Source organism: Microtus oregoni, unplaced genomic scaffold (genome assembly GCF_018167655.1).
Source record: "Microtus oregoni isolate MIOR12 unplaced genomic scaffold, Mior012 000016F_ref0000370, whole genome shotgun sequence".
NCBI lineage: Eukaryota > Metazoa > Chordata > Mammalia > Rodentia > Cricetidae > Microtus > Microtus oregoni.
The window spans coordinates 42,304,428-42,322,029 of NW_024543075.1; positions in this window are offsets into that span (position 1 = coordinate 42,304,428).

The window sequence follows — 17,602 nt, forward strand, 5'->3', positions numbered from 1 at the left end:
TCAGGACAGCTCCCAGGGTCTGGGGTGACAACTGGCAATCCCAGACAAGAAACCTGAAAGGCATCATCTCCTAAAGAATTTTATTTTTCCCATTTGAGGAAAAATGGGTTTGAAGGCTTGATCATGTCTGTCCCATGCATTATTCAGAAAGTAAAACTGAAAACTGCAGAGAGAATCATCAGTATTTTGAGAGCAGTTTTCAGGCTGCATAGTCCCAGTAGTCTTCTATGCCATCTGAAAGTCCACTGGCCCTTTCCTACTTAGACTGTGCCCATGGGATTTGCCTCATCTGGAGACCCGTTGGACAAGCACTCATATACTGGCTCAAAACTAGGCCAAATGACTCCCACCAAAAGTGGTCTATTCTAAACACATTTATATGTGAACAATGCTAAATTGAGACAAAAGATTACTTGAATACACATTTGACAGAAAGGGGAATATGGAAGTAGTCGATGGGAAGATGAAAGAATGCAAATATGCAAATACAGTGTTTATGTATGAAATTCTCAAAATGTTAAAATTTTAAAATGTCATGGAGAACCGAGTTGTGCAAAGGACAAAGCTCAGCATAATGAAGATAATAGACAACATATAACAGATGGAATCATGCTAAAGAGAGAAACATTTAAAGCATTTCCACTAAAATTGAGAGGAACCAAGAATGCTAGCTTTCTCCAGGTCTTTTGAAGTCTTAACTACAGAAAAAAAAATGAGTAAAGGACATAAAGAATATGCAAAATGAAAGGGAAAAGTCAAATTATCGCTGTTTGAAGATGAAATAATTATATTCTTGGGTCCCATAGAATTTATTGGAAAATTCTTAGATCTAGTAAACAGTGGGTAAAATTGCAGAATACAAGATCAACATAAAAACAGTATCTTTAAACAATATCCTCTCACAAAGAGTTTAGAAAAATATTCAATTCACATTATCTCTCAAAATTCAGTGCTGTAGAATATAGATAAATAATAGAAAGACATCCACACCATGTCAAGACACTGAAGGGAAAATCAAATATCATACTACATGTCTGAAGTTCAATTCCATTGAACTGTCAGAATTAATATTGCAGAAATGGCTTCATTAAAAATTAACCAACAGTATTAATACAATACTTCTTGTCTCCTTTAGGGTTTCTATTGCTAAAAAGGACACCATGACCATTGCAACTCTTATAAAAGGAAAATATTAAATTGGGTGACTTTTATTTTCAGAGATTTAGTCCATTATCATCATGGTGGGACATGACAACATGCAGGCAAACATGGTACTGAAGGAAGATCTGGGAGTAAAGAAGCCAAATCTTTCATCCACAGGTGACAAGCCATGAACTAAGATTCTGTATGTGCCCTGAGCATATTTGAGACCTCAAAGCTCACCTTCACAGTGACACAGTTCCTCCAACAAGGCCATGTCTACTTCAACCAAGCCACCCCATCTGGAAGTGCCTCTCCCTATGAGCTTGTAGGGGTAATTACATTCAAACTACTACACTTATTAACATTCCAATACCATATTGTACAGATAAAGAAAAATTATCCAAGCATTCATGTGGAGTCACAAAATGCCACGAATAATCAAAGCAAGACCAAGGAGAAAGAACACAGTTGAGGCAACACAAACATGACTCCAAATTAAACACTAATCTATAGTGATACAATCTAATACTGGAATAAAAGCTGGTAGGAAGAACAATGAAATAGAATAGAGGACATGGAAATAAGTGGACGAAGCTCTGCCAATCCAGTTTTGATAAAGGAGGCAAAAATATGTAGCTGGAGAAATATAAACTGGTCAACAAATGCTACTGGTAAAACTGGATATCCACCAACAAAAGGACGAAACTATGTTCACACATCTTAACTTTTCAAAAAAAAATTGATAATGGATCAAAGACCTTGATGGAAAATCTAAAAAAAAACCTGAAACTAATAGCACAAAACAGGTAGTCCATCTTCCAGACATCTGGGTAAACAAGTACTCTCTGGACAGAATTTCAATAGCAGAGCAACTAGTCTCCCATATAGACAACATGGAACTTAAAAACAAAATGATTAAGATGATGTGGTGGTTTGGGGAGGAGTTTTGGGGAACATGTTCAAAATAAATTGTGTGAAAAAAATAATAAAAAATAGTTATGTCCAAGAAAGTAAACTGTTAGTAGAGCACGAAACCTATGAGTGGAAGAAAAATCTTCACCAGTTGTACTACTGACAGGGCTCATATCCCGAATTTATAGAAAACTACAGAAAATATCACTGTCCTTTTAGTGCTTCAGATTCTTTCAAACTTGTGCTAATTTCTTTCCCAGTGTGGGTTAGGAGATAAAATGTGCCCTAGCTTCTGAATCTAGTTCTGGTTGTTAAGACCTGTCAGGCCTTTCCTGACTTTGTATCTCACATCTGAGTCAATGCTGTGGAAAATTCGCACTCCACGCGTGGACTCTGCAGTTGGACATTTAAAACAGGCAAACCCTGGCATTAATGAGACGATAAAGTTGTATTTGTAAAAAGTAGTATGTATGGAACTTTTACAAAATGCAATACCTGCAAAGATACTCAAGTTTTGAAAATATATTTTGGATATTACTTATATTTGATTGATTTCAGCTGTGTGGTACAGCTGTAAGATCTTATTGCATGAAGAAAACCTACCTACATAGGTTATATTTCTATCAAAATTAAAAATATCTTGTTCCTTTTTATTGGCATTATAAAATATTGTAACATTTCTCTTTTATTCTTTCCTTCTTCCAAACCCTCTTATACACCTCTTTCTAATCTTTTTCAAATTCTTGACCTCTTATTTCATTAATTATTATTATCACACACACACACATATATGTATAAACATATATACATAATATATCCACAAATATTAATATGGATAACCTTAATATGTATGTTGTATTTATAAATATAACCTGCTCAGGCTCAGTACATCTAATTTTATTTTTATGCATGTTTTTCAGGGCTGACCATTTGACACTGGCCAGGCAAAAGGTGTACTCTTCACTGAGGAGGACCACATCTCCTCTCCCCAGATTTCCTCAGCTTCCTGTAGTTCTTTGTGTAGGGTTGAGGCTTTTAGGTTTTTCTCTGTCCACTTTGATATTTCCTTGTTCAGCTCATATTTGGGCAGTCATGGTGGTGAGATTTTTATGGGTGTCACTTTTTAAAAAGAAAATGTGAAATGAAAAGAAAACTGAAAAAAAAATGGGATAGGATAAAAGTACAGAATACATGTCTGCTAGAGGACATACATAGCAACCTAAAATCAATCATAGCAACCCAATTAACGAACATCTCAAATAAACAAAGAAGAGTTTCTTAGTAGATAGTTCACAAAAAATGCCTAGAAGAAAAATTAGCACATACTGAGATAGTTACTATTTGTGCCATTATATAATATCAAATTTCAAACAGCAATAAAATAAAGATATGGCAGTGTGGTGACGGCTCAAATGACCTAAAGCAGCCAAGATGGGGAAAATGGAGAGTGGGAAGGTCTCACATTGGTTGTTGGTAAAATATAAAACAGTCTGGAGACTTGGGATCAGAGCTTGCTACCTTATTTTAAAGTACCACGGTCTATAGTATAATTCAGCAGTTATATTCCTATTTACCCAAGTGATTTGTTTTTTTTTTCTTTTTTTTTAATTTATTTATTTATTAAGGATTTCTGCCTCCTGCCCGCAACCACTTCCCATTTCCCTCCCCCTCCCCTGATCAAGTCCTCCTCCCTCATCTGCTCGAAGAGCAATCAGGGTTCCCTGACCTGTTTTGTACAGCGACTTTTACATGAAAGAACAGCAGAATGGTGATAGCTACTTAGTAATAAAAACAACAAAAAGTCTGATAAGTTACATTTGTTAAAGTGTGAATCCACATTGAGATTATCATGCATAGTGGAATGACAGTGACCAAAGAAATTATGTTTCTTGACTTCATTTATGGATGTATTCATATATGGATATATGATATATTTATATATGGATATATGAATTATGGCTATATAGTATAGTCATATATAAATATATGACTATAAAAATTTTATTTATTTTTTAAAAGAAAACAGACTTTCTTTTTTATTATAAATACCAATTCAAGTTCCCACTACCTTCTCTCCTCCTATTCCCTCCAATTATCCTCCCACCCCGCCCACATCTACTCCTCAAAGAGGGTAAGGCACACCTCTTTGGGGAAAGTCTAAGGCCTTCCCTGCTATATATAGGGTGAGCAAGGTATCCATCCAAAGAGAATAGGTTTCCAAAAAGACAGTACACGCAGTAGAAATAAATTCTGGTGCCACTGCCAGTGATCCCACAGTCTGCCCAGCAATACAACTGTCAATCACATTCAGAGGGACTAGTTTGGTCCTATTCTTCTTCCTTCCCAGTCCAGCTAATGCTGGTGAGCTACTATTAACTGTTTCAGTGAGTGAACCCGTCATGGTCTTGACCTCTTTGCTCACATTCTCATTCCTTCCACTCTTCAACTGGACTTTGGGAGCTCAGTCCAGTGCTCTGATGTGGGTCTCTGCCTCTGTTTCTATCAGTTGCTGGATGAAGCAACTATATTCTATGGTGATATTTAAGATATTCATCAGTCTGACTACAGGGCAAGTCAAGTTCGGGCACCTTCTCCTCTATTGCTTAGAGTCTTAGCTGGGGTCATCCTTGTGGATTCATGGGAATTTCTCTGTAGCCAGGTTTCTTGCTAACCCCATAATGGCTCCCTCAATCAAGATATTGCTTTCTTTGCTCTCATTGCTGTCCTTCATCCTTCTTCTTGGCTATCCCGTTTCCTCAAGTTCTCCTCATCCCTCCCCTTCTCCCCGCCTTTTTCCCTTTCACCTTCCCTTTTCCTCCACCACCCGTGCTCCCAATTTTGTCAGGCAATATTGTCTATTTTGACTTTCCAGGTTGACCTATATTTGTTTTTCTTAGGGTTTAACGTATTATTTAGCTTCTCTAGAATCATAAACGATAGGCTCAATATCCTTTGTTCATAGCTAATATCCATTTATGAGTGAATACTTACAATATTCATCTTTTGGGGTCTGGATTACCTCACTCAGGATAGTGTTTTCTAGTTCCATCTATCTGCATGCAAAATTCAAGATGTCATTGTGTCATTTTTTTAACCACTGAGTAGTACTGTAATGTGTAAATGTGCAACTTTTTTTTAATCTATTCTTCAACTGAGGGGCATCTAAGCTATTTTCATGTTCTGGCTGTTACAAATAATGCTGTTATGAACATAGGGTGAACAAATGTCTTTGTAGTATGTTTGAGCATCTTTTGGCTATATGTCCAAGAGTGGTATTCCTGGATCCTGAGGTAGGTTGATTCCCAATTTTCTGAGAAACTGACATACTGATTTCCTAAGTAATTGTGCAAGTTTGCATTCCCACCAGCAATGGATGAGTGTTCTTCTTATTCCACATCCTCTCCAGTATCAGCTCTTATTGGTATTTTTGATCTTAGCCATTCTGACAGGTGTAAGATGGTATCACAGAGATGGTTTGATTTGCATTTCCCTGATGGCTAAGGATGCTGACCATTTCCTTAATTGTCTTTCAGCCATTTGAGATTCTTCTGATGAGAATTCTGTTTAGTTTTGTACCGCATTTTTAATTGGGTTATTTAGAAATTTTATGTCTAATTTCTTGAGTTCTTTATATACTTTTTGAGATCAGTCTTTTGTCTGATATGGGGTTGGTGAAGATCTTTTCCCATTCAATAGGCTGCCTTTATGTTTTAATGACTATACCCTTTGTTTTATAGAAGCTTCTCAGTTTTAGGAGGTCCCACTTATTTATTTTTGCTCTTATTATCTGTGCTACTGGGGTTATATTTAGGAAGTGGTCTCTTTTGCACATGCACTGAAGGCTACATCCCACTTTCTCTTCTATCAAGTTCAGTGTGGTTGGATTTATATTGAGGTCTTTAGTACATTCGGACTTGGGTTTTGTGCATGGGGATAGATATGGATCTATTTTCATTCTTCTACATTTTGACATCCAGTTATGACAGAACCATTTGTTGAAGTTGCTTTCTTTTTTCCATTGTATAATTTTAGCTTCTTCGTCAAAAATTAGGTGTTCATAGGCGTGTGGATTAATATCTGGGTCTTTGATTTGATTCTATTGGTCAACCTTCCTATTTTTATGCTAGTACCAGGCTATTTTCATTACTGTAGCTCTGTAATAGAGCTTGGTGTCAGGGATGGTGATACATTCAGAAGTTCTTTTGTTGTACATGATTTTTTTTGACTATCCTGGTTTTTTTTTAATTTTTCCATATGAAGGTGAGTATTGTTCTTTTAAGGTCTGTGAAGAATTAGTTGGGATTTTGATGGAAATTGCATTTAATCTATAGAGTGATTATTGTAGGATTGCCATTTTCACTATGTTGATCCTACCTATCTAAGAACATGGGAGACCTTTCCATTTTCTGCTATCTTCTCCAATTTCATTCTTCAAAGACTTTAAGTTTTTGTCTAATAGACCTTTCACTTCTTTGGTTAGTGTTACCCCAGGATATTTTATGTTATTTGAGGCTATTGTGAATGGTGATGCTTCTCTGATTTCTTTCTCAGCTTCTTTATCATTGGTATATAGGAAGGTTGCTGATTTTTTTGTTGATATTGTACATGCCACTTCACTGAAGGTATTTATCAGTTGTAGGAGTTCCATGGTAGAGTGTTGGGATACTCTATATATTATAATATCATCTGCAAATAACAAAAGTTTGACTTCTTGCTTTCCAATTTGAATTCCTGCTATTTCCTTTTGTTGTCTTATTGCTTTAGGCAGAACTTCAAGAACTGTGTTTAAGCCTTTTCTTTTTCCTGATTTTAGTGGAATCACTTTGAGTTTCTCTCCATTTAATTTGAAGTTGGCTGTTGGCTTGCTGCATATTGCTTTTATTATGTTTAGATATGTTCCTTGTATCCCTTATCTCTCCAAGACCTTTATCATGAAGGGGTGTTGGGTTTTGTCAAATGTTTTTGTTCAACATCTAATGAGATGATCATATGTTTTTGTTTCTCTCAGTTTATTTATGTGATGGATTACAGTGATAAGTTTTCATATGTTGAACCATCCCTGCATCTCTGGGATGAAGCCAACTTGATCATGGTGGATGATCATGCTGGATGATTTTTTTGAAGTGCTTTTGATTTCAGTTTGTCAGTAATTTATTGAGTATTTTTGCATCCATGTTCATGGGTTAGGTTGGTCTGTAATTCTTTTTTTTTTTGGTTGAATATTTGTGTACTTTTGGTATCAGGGTAACTGCAGCCTTATTAAAAGAGTTTGGCAATATTTCTTCTGTGGAACACTTTGAAGACTATAAGCATTAGCTCTTTTTGGAAGTTCTGGTAGAAGTTTGCACTAAAACCATCTGGCATGGTCTTGTTTTTTTTTTTTTTGGAGGTTTATGATGTCATCTTCTATTTCCTTACAGCAGTTTAGAGGACTATTTAAATTGTTCATCTGGTCTTAATTTTATTTTGGTATATGGTATCTATCTAGAAAATTGTCCATTTCTTTTACATTTTCCAATTTTGTGGAGTACAGAAAAAGATTTTTCAGGGCTGATTCTTGTTTTACTAAGAAGTAGAGTGTGTGCCTAAATGATGTTGGGTTTTTTTTTTTGTCTTTTATTTGTTTACTTATTTACTTTTTATTCTTAGTCCACAGGGATATCTTATTTTACCCACTTCAAAGCCAACATGATTTTACACATACATTTATATATGTGGAATGCAGAAAGTCAAATCAAATGATATTCATTTGATAAAGAAGATGTATGGGAAATATTTTTCAAGTTTTTAATATGTAAAATACTGTTTACTCTCATAAAATACATCCTGACCACAGTTTCTCACTTCTCAACTCCTCCCAACTATCTCTACCTCCCCTGAATATTCCCCCCTCTTCTTTCATTGAGAAAAAAAGCAGGCCTCAAGAGACAATAACCACACATGGCAAAATAAGATACTATAAGATAAGACAAACAAACATTCACTGAAACAACCAAGCAAGGCTCATATGTTCTCACAGAAACTGAAACAGCAAGCACAGGGCCTGCATGGCTCTTAGCCAGTCCCTTGTGTATATATTATGAGTATTAGTTTAGTTTTTTTGTGAAATTCTAACAGTGGGATTGGGTGTGTCTCTGTCACTTTTGCCTGCTCTTCAAAATTTTCCTTTTATTAAGTTGTCTTGTCCACCCTTGTGTTGGTGTCCTCCATCCCCGCTGACTCGTACAATCTTTCCTGCTTCTCTTCCACAGTATTTACCAGGCTTCAAGGGAAGGGACTCAGTGGAGACCTCTAACTTAGACTCTCTCTCTTTGAATAGTGTCTGACTCTGGGTCTCTGCATCTATTCACATCTGCTGCCAGAGGAAGCATCTCTAATGATGAGACAAGCACCAACTGATCCGTGAGTATAGCAGAACAATATTAGGAATAATTTCATTAATTTTTTCCACTTGCATTTGTTTCTGTCTGGGATTTCTGGGCTATCCAGTCTCTGGTTCATAGCCATCCAAGCAGTGCAGAGCATGGCCATCCTCTCATGACATGAGCCAAGAGTTAAACCAGATTTGGTTGATCACCTCTTCAAGTTCTGTGCCACCAGAGCCTGAACACATTTTGTAGCCAGGACAGATTGTAGGTCAAGAGTTTTGTGCCTGGATTGGTGCTCAGGTTTCTGTTTACATAACCTGAAGAGTACTTTCCCTCAGGAAAGAGACTCAAGTTTAAGGCAAAAGGCTCCATGTATGTCTTTGACAAAAGGGCAACACTGTCAGATTTTGAAAATCTTCCCACTGTCCTAGCATTAGGCTAGATTCTTTAGGGACCTCCGTAGGACCCACTTTTTCAAAAATACAATAGAATGCACCTTTTTCATACCACTGGGAACCTTACCTAGCTACAAAATATGGCCAGTTCTGACCTCTTATCCTCTAAGACAAGGAGTCCTCATTAGAGTCACCAGCATATATTGCAGGAAGCTTTCACAGCACTAGGTTCCTGCACCATCACCCACAAGTCCCCCAGTTCCATCTGTCTTTCCCTGCATTCTACCTGTTCCACTGATTCCTCTTCTATATCCACATGCCTTCAGTCTACTAACAAAATTTATTTTTTTCTCTTCCCAAGAAGATACGTCTGTCCTTCATAGATCCTTCCTTTTTACCTAACCTTTCTGGGTTTGTGTATTGTAGGTTGATTATAATTTACTTAATAGCTAATATCCACTTATATGTGAATAAATACCATATTTATTTTCTGAGTCTGGTTTATCTCACATAGAATGATTTTTTAAAAAAATATTTTCATACAGTTTTAGATTTCTACTAATATATATTTTAATTATATTCATATTGCATGAATATATAAAAATACCTACTGAGTTTTATTCATTAAGTTGGTGAATTACATAATTTATGAACAATAACTCAGTAAAAGTAGTAAAAATAATCTACACCAAACTATATGCCACTATATTGCTTTTGGCACTGTCAGTGAATCTGGAGAAAATAGGTTTCGGTGGTCAAAATAACCTTATTTTGCTAAAGAAACCATGACTTATGTGTCAGTATGCTGAAGTATTCTCTATAGAAGACTAATAAAACATCTTTCCCTAGAGTCATGTATACTGATGAGCTGAAAAGAGGTTATGATTGAAATGTCTTCTATAAAACAAAAGAAAAATACAGTTTAAATAATCACATTTCCCAACACATTTCATATATTTAATGGTACAAAAATAAAACTAACTCTGAGAATAGAAACTATGGTTCTCTAGATCATCACCAAAAAGTGAATACACCATGAACAGAACAGAAAAAAAATAGAATTCGAAAATACAGAATATGCCTAGCTGTATCCCAGTCATGACAATAGCCATGATTACATTTCCTATGTGCAGAGCAGTTTTCATCTTGAAAAAGCAGCAGCAATTCCATTCTGTTACGCAAAAAAAGAAAATCAAGCTAAGGAGTTCATCTCTGAGCTACTTCTCCAAGAGATAATTCTCATCTATATCTCTATAATTAGTATTGCTAGAAAAACTCTAATGTGTCAACAAACAGAAGAAAAAGTTCCCTCCAGGATTAAGGATGGGCATGGCCAGGGCATTTCTGATAATTTTCTCCTCTGTGAGATTGTGTCTGTAACTTGGTTTTGTATTTGTTCCTTGCATTGTGTGAGCAGATTTTGTGAACTAGAAATCACATAGTTGTTTATTATCAGAGAATTTAAACATTATGTCCAGCAGCTGGAACAAGCATAGAATACTGAAATACTTGAGATCAAATTCCTCAGATTTATGACAAAATGATGGTAACATTCTTTAAAGTATAGCAACAAATTAAATTTGTTGATTATGGCTTTAGTTCCTGGTAGTCATCATTATTATTAACACAATTCATTTAGAATTTTTTCTTAGTCTAATTATTAATTGAAGTACTCATCAACATTGTATTAAAATAGTATAGCTGAAAAGGTGAGTACAATTGTTTCAATTTATTAATTCTTGTTCATTACCATGGTTTTGCTACTGTGTCCCTTTTAAACATGGATACATCTTTATTAGTTTAGATTCCATGTAGTATAATTTATCTCATTCTAAGGATCAAGAAAAATATAATCTTGAGGAGTAATTTTACATAAAGTAAATGTTTTTATTTCAATCTACCTTCACATATAATCTTGGGAGAGAGTTGGGAAAGTAAGACAGTAATAATTTATTGATTAATCAAGTGAAAATATCTTAAAATATTTCTGCTGATACAGAAGTTTCTCCTGCATTGTTGCATGCTGATTATGCTTTTCTGTCTAGAATGTGACAAGGCCACTCTGCTCACATTTGTATTATCAAGTTGTTTATTTTTGTCACCTACATGTTTCTTATTACTTCCTGTGATACTGAAGGAAATCATTTGAGGAAGTCATCTATAGCCTTGCCCCTCACCTGAGCCAGATGTTATTCTTGTCCATCTGTTCACACATCTCTGCCACAGTATGAGAAATAACTGGGGGCTGTGAAGGAACATAGTAATTAACCTTGCAAATGGCATTGGCATCACAACTGAAAGCAACACTTAGCATTGTGACTTTAGTCAATTGGCAAAAATTAATCTCAGCTACTTTGCATAACTTCCCTTAATATTTTAAAATTTAGCTAATGATGGATGATGAAGAATTACCATGCTTCATTCTATCTTTTTCTTCAAACTTAGCTTGGTCTTTTTTTAACTTCCTTTTTTACAATAAATATTGCAGATGCCATTTCTGAAATTTGAAATAGTCCCATTAGTACCGAATGAACTAATTTGATTGAAAAAGGATAATGACTGTGCATATTCTCTTGAATGATAGTTATCAACAATTAAAATGATTATACTTGGTGTCGGTTTTAGCCATTTATAACATATGATGAAGAATTATTTTATTAAATATCAAAAGAAACATTTAAAATATATTTCAAGTTTGTCCTTTTGGTTTATTTTTGGTTTTACATCCCAATCAAAGATTCTCTTTTTTTCCTTGTTCCCAGTCCCTCTCCTCCACTTCCAATACACCCCATCAACTCCTCATCCTCTGTTTGTCTTCAGAAAAGTTAGGCCTCCTATGTCTATCAGCCAGCCATGGTATATCATGTTCCAGTGAGCCTAGGCACCTCCTCTTCTTTTAAGGCTGAATGAGGCAATCCTATAAAAGTAATGGGTTCCCAAAGCTGTAGCGGTGTAAACAAATGCAGACAGATTGTAAAAATATATATATAGTTTTAATGTAGAAATAGACTTACAGAACCACCGTTCCCGTGGAGACCAGGAAAGCAGAAGAGAGAGCTCGGAGCACACTCGCCAAATTTATAGGCAGACATTAGCCCGAGGCGAACATGCCCCTTAAGGGGTGGGACTTATCCCTACATCTCCCCTTTTTGTCTAAATAAGACAGAACTAAACCAAATACAACTACATAAAATAACAACAAATAATGAATATAACAAACAATATTGAGAACAAAAGCTTTGCTAAACATTCTATCTCAAGGAGTCCAAATAATGTGAAGAGTAACTACAATTATATAATCTTCAACTCAGTCAAAGATCTGAGAAGGGAATAAACACTACTCAACAAACGAGATATATCCAAAATGTGCAACAATTGACAGAGACAACTGACTACCTGGGCAATCACCCAAAGTCTCGTTTGCAATGTTGAGTCAGCCAACTTTGGCTAAGGCCTAACATAACTGACATACCATTATTAAAGGCAAGGAACTTTTCAAAACTATCTTACCCTGTCTTGGCAGGATTTGACAGTCCTGTTTTATCCATTGATGCACACTCTGTATCTGTGTCAGTGGTTGAGGTATGGGCATTTCTTTGCCCAAAGGCCAGTTCTGCCAAATAGAAAGGCTCCAGGTGTCTTTGGTGCTCAACATTCTCTCGGGAATAGAGTGGTGTTGCCAGGAGCAATTGTGTCTCACTATCACGAAACTCTGAGTTAGATTAAAGGCCATATTCTACAGCTCTTTGAAGAGGTTGAAGATTATCTATCTATACTGAGTATAATCTCTATATATCTAAAGAACCTGATTAGTCTGATTATAAATGACAAACTTAGATGACTATTTATCTATATAATTCTCAATATCTATCTAACTTAAAGACTAAGACAATAAACAACTGTGTAACAAATGAGGATAATGACCTCCAAATATAAACACTGTACAAATATACATTGCAATATGGCAAATATATATCAATACACAAACATTATATAAGTATCTTAATCAGAGGTAGAAATGTACATTGCAATATGGTAAATATATACAATATATATATCAATACAATATATGTCAATACATAAAAATGTTTTAAAGAGAGATAGAAACATGCATGCATACAATAGTCAATATAATTTAACTTTGTATCAATATACAAGAATCTATACCAATATATTTGTCTAAAAGCAGTAACTCACAATTATAAATCTATTATCCCATCATTCCCTCTTTTTTTTTTCAAAATGATCCCTGAGCTTATAAAATTCCTCCCCCAACCTCCCAACCCCTAAATGATGTCCCTAAACCCAGGGGTAAATTTTACTGGGAGAGGGGACGTCGTCCTCTAGAATTACTTCCAGCTGTCATGGGGGTGACGTTCTTTCTGGGGATCCTGTGAAAGTAAAATGATGGTTAAATTTCAAGATCAATGTCTTTTAAAATTGCAAATAGTCTCTGAGTATTTTGTGGAGGTCTGGCCAGAATGTTGTACAAGATGTGCACCATTTCAGCTAACCAAGTTGGGATCATCTTGTGCAGCTGGTATCCAAAACAGGTCTTGTAGTAGCGCTATCAGTATCATGATGTCATATCAACCAGGTAGAGTTGTTGTTGTGGGGCCCCATCTTCTTCCTGGAAACTTCAAATGTCACTTCAGGAAAAACTCATTGTTCATTATGAAAAACTTAAACATTAATCATATAGACATACATATATATATTCAATGAAAGGCATAATAGATATATTCAATGAAAAGTATGATAGATATGGAGAAAAGCAAAGATGTTTTCTAAACTCATATTTCTTTCTGTCCCATATCATGACTCTTGACATGAGAAAGAAACTCCAGAAACTCTGGGTTTTTCTCTTACTAACAGGCTTGGAATTGGAGAGGGACTGAGCCAGAGTCCAACTTCAAAACCAGCTCTATATATTTATAAAGAAATATTTAATAAGACATATATATATATAAATTAATACTTACAAAATGTGTCCATCCATCAGTAATTAAATATTCAGGGTCCCTTAATTTCTTTGAAGATGAGTATTTTCCTGTGGAGATAAGAAAAGAACCCTGCCTCCAACCTATCTGTATTTCTTACCATCAGTATGCTCGCCATCCTTATGAAAGAATTTTTATTTATCTTTTCCAAGTGGCTTCTCTTCTTCAAACCGAACCTTTATTAATTTTGACGGTACCCACAATTTTTCCTCACCTGTGGAGATAAGAGCAAAACCCCTTCCCCAACGTAGCACATCTCCTGGCTTCCATTGAGAGGTCAGCACATCTTTGAAATAAATCGGTTGATTTAGTTCAGCAGACTTTCCCATTATCCAATGTCTTTCTGCTGCTGTCGTTCCTTTCTCATTAGTGTTAAGAAAATTCAAGGTTAATAAAGCATTATGTAATCTATTCCTGGGGGTATTTTCAGTCCCTTTCTGTTTGTTCAGCATATCCTTTATAGTACGATTTGATCTTTCTATAACTGCCTGACCTGTAGGATTATTTGGTATACCTGTAATGTGTTTTATATTATAATAATCAAAAAAGCGTTTCATTTTCTTAGATACATATGCTGGACCATTATCTGTCTTTATTTGTGCAGGTATACCCATGATGGCCATAACTTCCAATAAATGTGTGATTACTGAATCAGCCTTTTCTGAGCTCAGGGCAGTAGCCTATTGAAAACCTGAATACGTGTCTATGGTATGGTGTACATATTTTAATTTACCAAATTCTGCAAAGTGGAACACATCCATCTTCCAGATTTCATTCCTTTGGGTGCCCTTTAGATTAGCCCCTGCAGGCAGTGGCGTTTGGTTATAGAAAGAGCAAGTAGGGCATTTCTTTACAATCTCCTCAGCTTGTTGCCATGTAATTGAAAACTCTTTCTTCAAACCTTTGCTATTCACATGATGTTTTTTATGAAATTCAGAGGCTTGTAGCACACTACCAATCAATAATTGATCAATTCTGCATTACCTTGTGCTAGAGGACCTGGCAGACCCGTATGGGATTGGATGTGTGTTATGTACATAGGGCAAAGCCTGTTCCTGATCAAATCTTGAACCTGGAGAAACAATGAGGTTAATTCTGTATCATCAGGTATAAATTCAGCAGTTTCAATATGTAAAATAACTCTTTCTGCATATTGTGAATCTGTAACTATATTAATAGGTTCTTTAAAATCCCTTATCACCGTAAGAATGGCATATAATTCCCCCTTCTGGACAGAATTATACGGACTTTGTTCCATCTTATCCAAGTCTTCTGATTTGTAACCTGCCTTCCCTGATTTATTGGCATCAGTATAGAATGTACAGGCTCCAGTTATTGGAGCATCATGGACGATTCGAGGAAGAATCCAAGAAGTTCTCTTTATGAAGTTAAGCCGCTTGCTTTTTGGATAGTTGTTATTAATGTCTCCCAAAAATTTAGCACAAGCTCTTTGCCACAGTTCATTATCTTCCCATAATTTCTTTAGTTCATCAGCAGTGAAAGGCACTATAATTTCTGCTGGGTCTATGCCTGCTAGTTGACGAAGTCTCAGCTTGCCTTTTATAATTAACTCAGAGACTTTTTTCACATAAGTTTTCAGTTTCTTACTTGGTTTATGTGGTAAAAAGGTCCATTCCAAAATAATATCATCTCTCTGCATTAAAATTCCTGTAGGAGAAATTTTTGATGGTAGTATGACGAGAATACAATCGAGCTCTGGATTCACCCTGTCCACATGTGCCTGTTGTAATTTTTCCTCAATCATTGTCAGTTCCTTTTCTGCTTCAGCTGTTAATTCTCTGGGACTGTTTAAATCTTTATCACCATCCAAGGTTTTGTTCAAAAGAATTATTAGATCAGGTGTTATTCCAATAGCTGGTCATAGACTGGAAATGTCTCCTAACAGTCTTTGAAAGTCATTAAGAGTCCGTAGGCGATCTCTCCTAATTTGTGCTTTTTGTGTCTTAATATTTTGCAAACCTATTTTATAACCTAAATAATTAACAGAATCTCCCTTCTGAATCTTTTCAGGAGCGATTTGCAATCCCCATTTAGGTAAAAGTATCTTTATTTCTTCAAACAGTCTGTTCAAGGTATCCATGTTTGAATCGGATAGCAAGATGTCGTCCATGTAATGGTATACTACAGATTTGGGAAATTTCTTGTGTATTATTTGCAATGGTTGGTTCACAAAATATTGGCACAGGGAGGGGCTATTTAACATATCCTGTGGGAGAACGGTCCAGTGGTACCTCCTCGAAGGTTGAGAATTGTTGTAAGTAGGCACTGTGAAGGCAAATTTTTCTCTATCTTCTTTTTGCAAAGGTATAGTGAAAAAACAATCCTTTAAATCAATAACTATGAGAGGCCATCCTTTTGGTAATAAAGAGGGCAAAGGAATTCCAGATTGCAGAGGGCCCATAGGTTGAATAACCTTGTTGATGGCCCTGAGATCTGTCACCATTCTCCATTTACCTGATTTTTTCTTAACCACAAATACAGGAGAATTCCAAGGGCTGGTAGATTCTTCTATATGTCCAGCATCTAATTGTTCTTGTACCAGCTGTTCTAAAGCCTGTAACTTTTCCTCAGCTAAAAGCCATTGCTTTGTCCATATTGGTTTCTCAGTCAACCATTTTAGAGGCAAGGCTGTTGGTATCTCTGAAGGGACATCAATTGCTTGTTCTTGTACAGCCCGAATGGTCGGTTTTCTCCGTTTGTAATATCTTTTAATATTATTCTCAGAAATAGAGGCTCTAGATTTAGCAGGAATGTTAATTTCGATATTCCATTGTTGTAATAGGTCATGACCCCATAAATTCATTGCGATATTGGCTACATATGGCTTTAATTTTCCTATTTGTCCTTCTAGCCCTATACATTCAACCCATCTTGTGCTCTGCCTTACTCGAGATAGGGTTCCAATTCCCAGGAGCTGAACATTTACATTCTGAAGAGGCTGATACGGATGCCAAGATTCTGGGGTAATGATACCTACATCAGCACCTGTGTCCAGCAGGCCAGTAATAAAAATGACATTTACACACACTCTCAGTTTAGGTCTTTGATCATTTATAGAAGTTTGCCAAAACACACGTAACTTATCTTTCTGATCATTATTGCTTGTAACAGTAGGCATGGGCCTTCCTAATTGTCCTGATGAGGCACGTTCTCTGCAGAAACTGGATATGACTGAACCATGTTTGCCATGGGGGCCTGTGAGGCCCCCCCTCTCACATTTCCCGACTGTATTGGGTTGCCTTGTCTATCTCTTGTAGACCTGCATTCATTCGTCCAATGTCTGCCTTTTCCACATGTTCTACATAAACCTGAAGGCTGAGTCCTCCTATTTGTGTTATTTCTAGAAGATGCATTATTATTATTATTATTTCTGAAAGATGCATTATTATTATTATTATTTCTGAAAATCCATTGTCTACAATTCCTTTTCATATGACCCATTTTGCCACAATTAAAAATTTGGTATTCTGGTGTCTCCTTTTACCATTGGGAATTGCTTCTTCTACCCATGCTTCAGTGCCATAGTCAAATGTATCAACATTCAGTGTATGCAAGACCCATTCTTCAAAGGGCGCTGATCTGAGCTTTAAAGGCCCCAAGATCATTTTGCATTCCACATTTGCATTTTCATAAGCCAAAGACTCAATCATTATACGTCTTGCTTCTGAGTCGGATATCCCTAATTGTACAGCCTTAGTTAGTCTTTGTAAAAAGTCACTAAAGGGTTCTCTCTGACCCTGTTTAACTCTGACAAATGATTCCA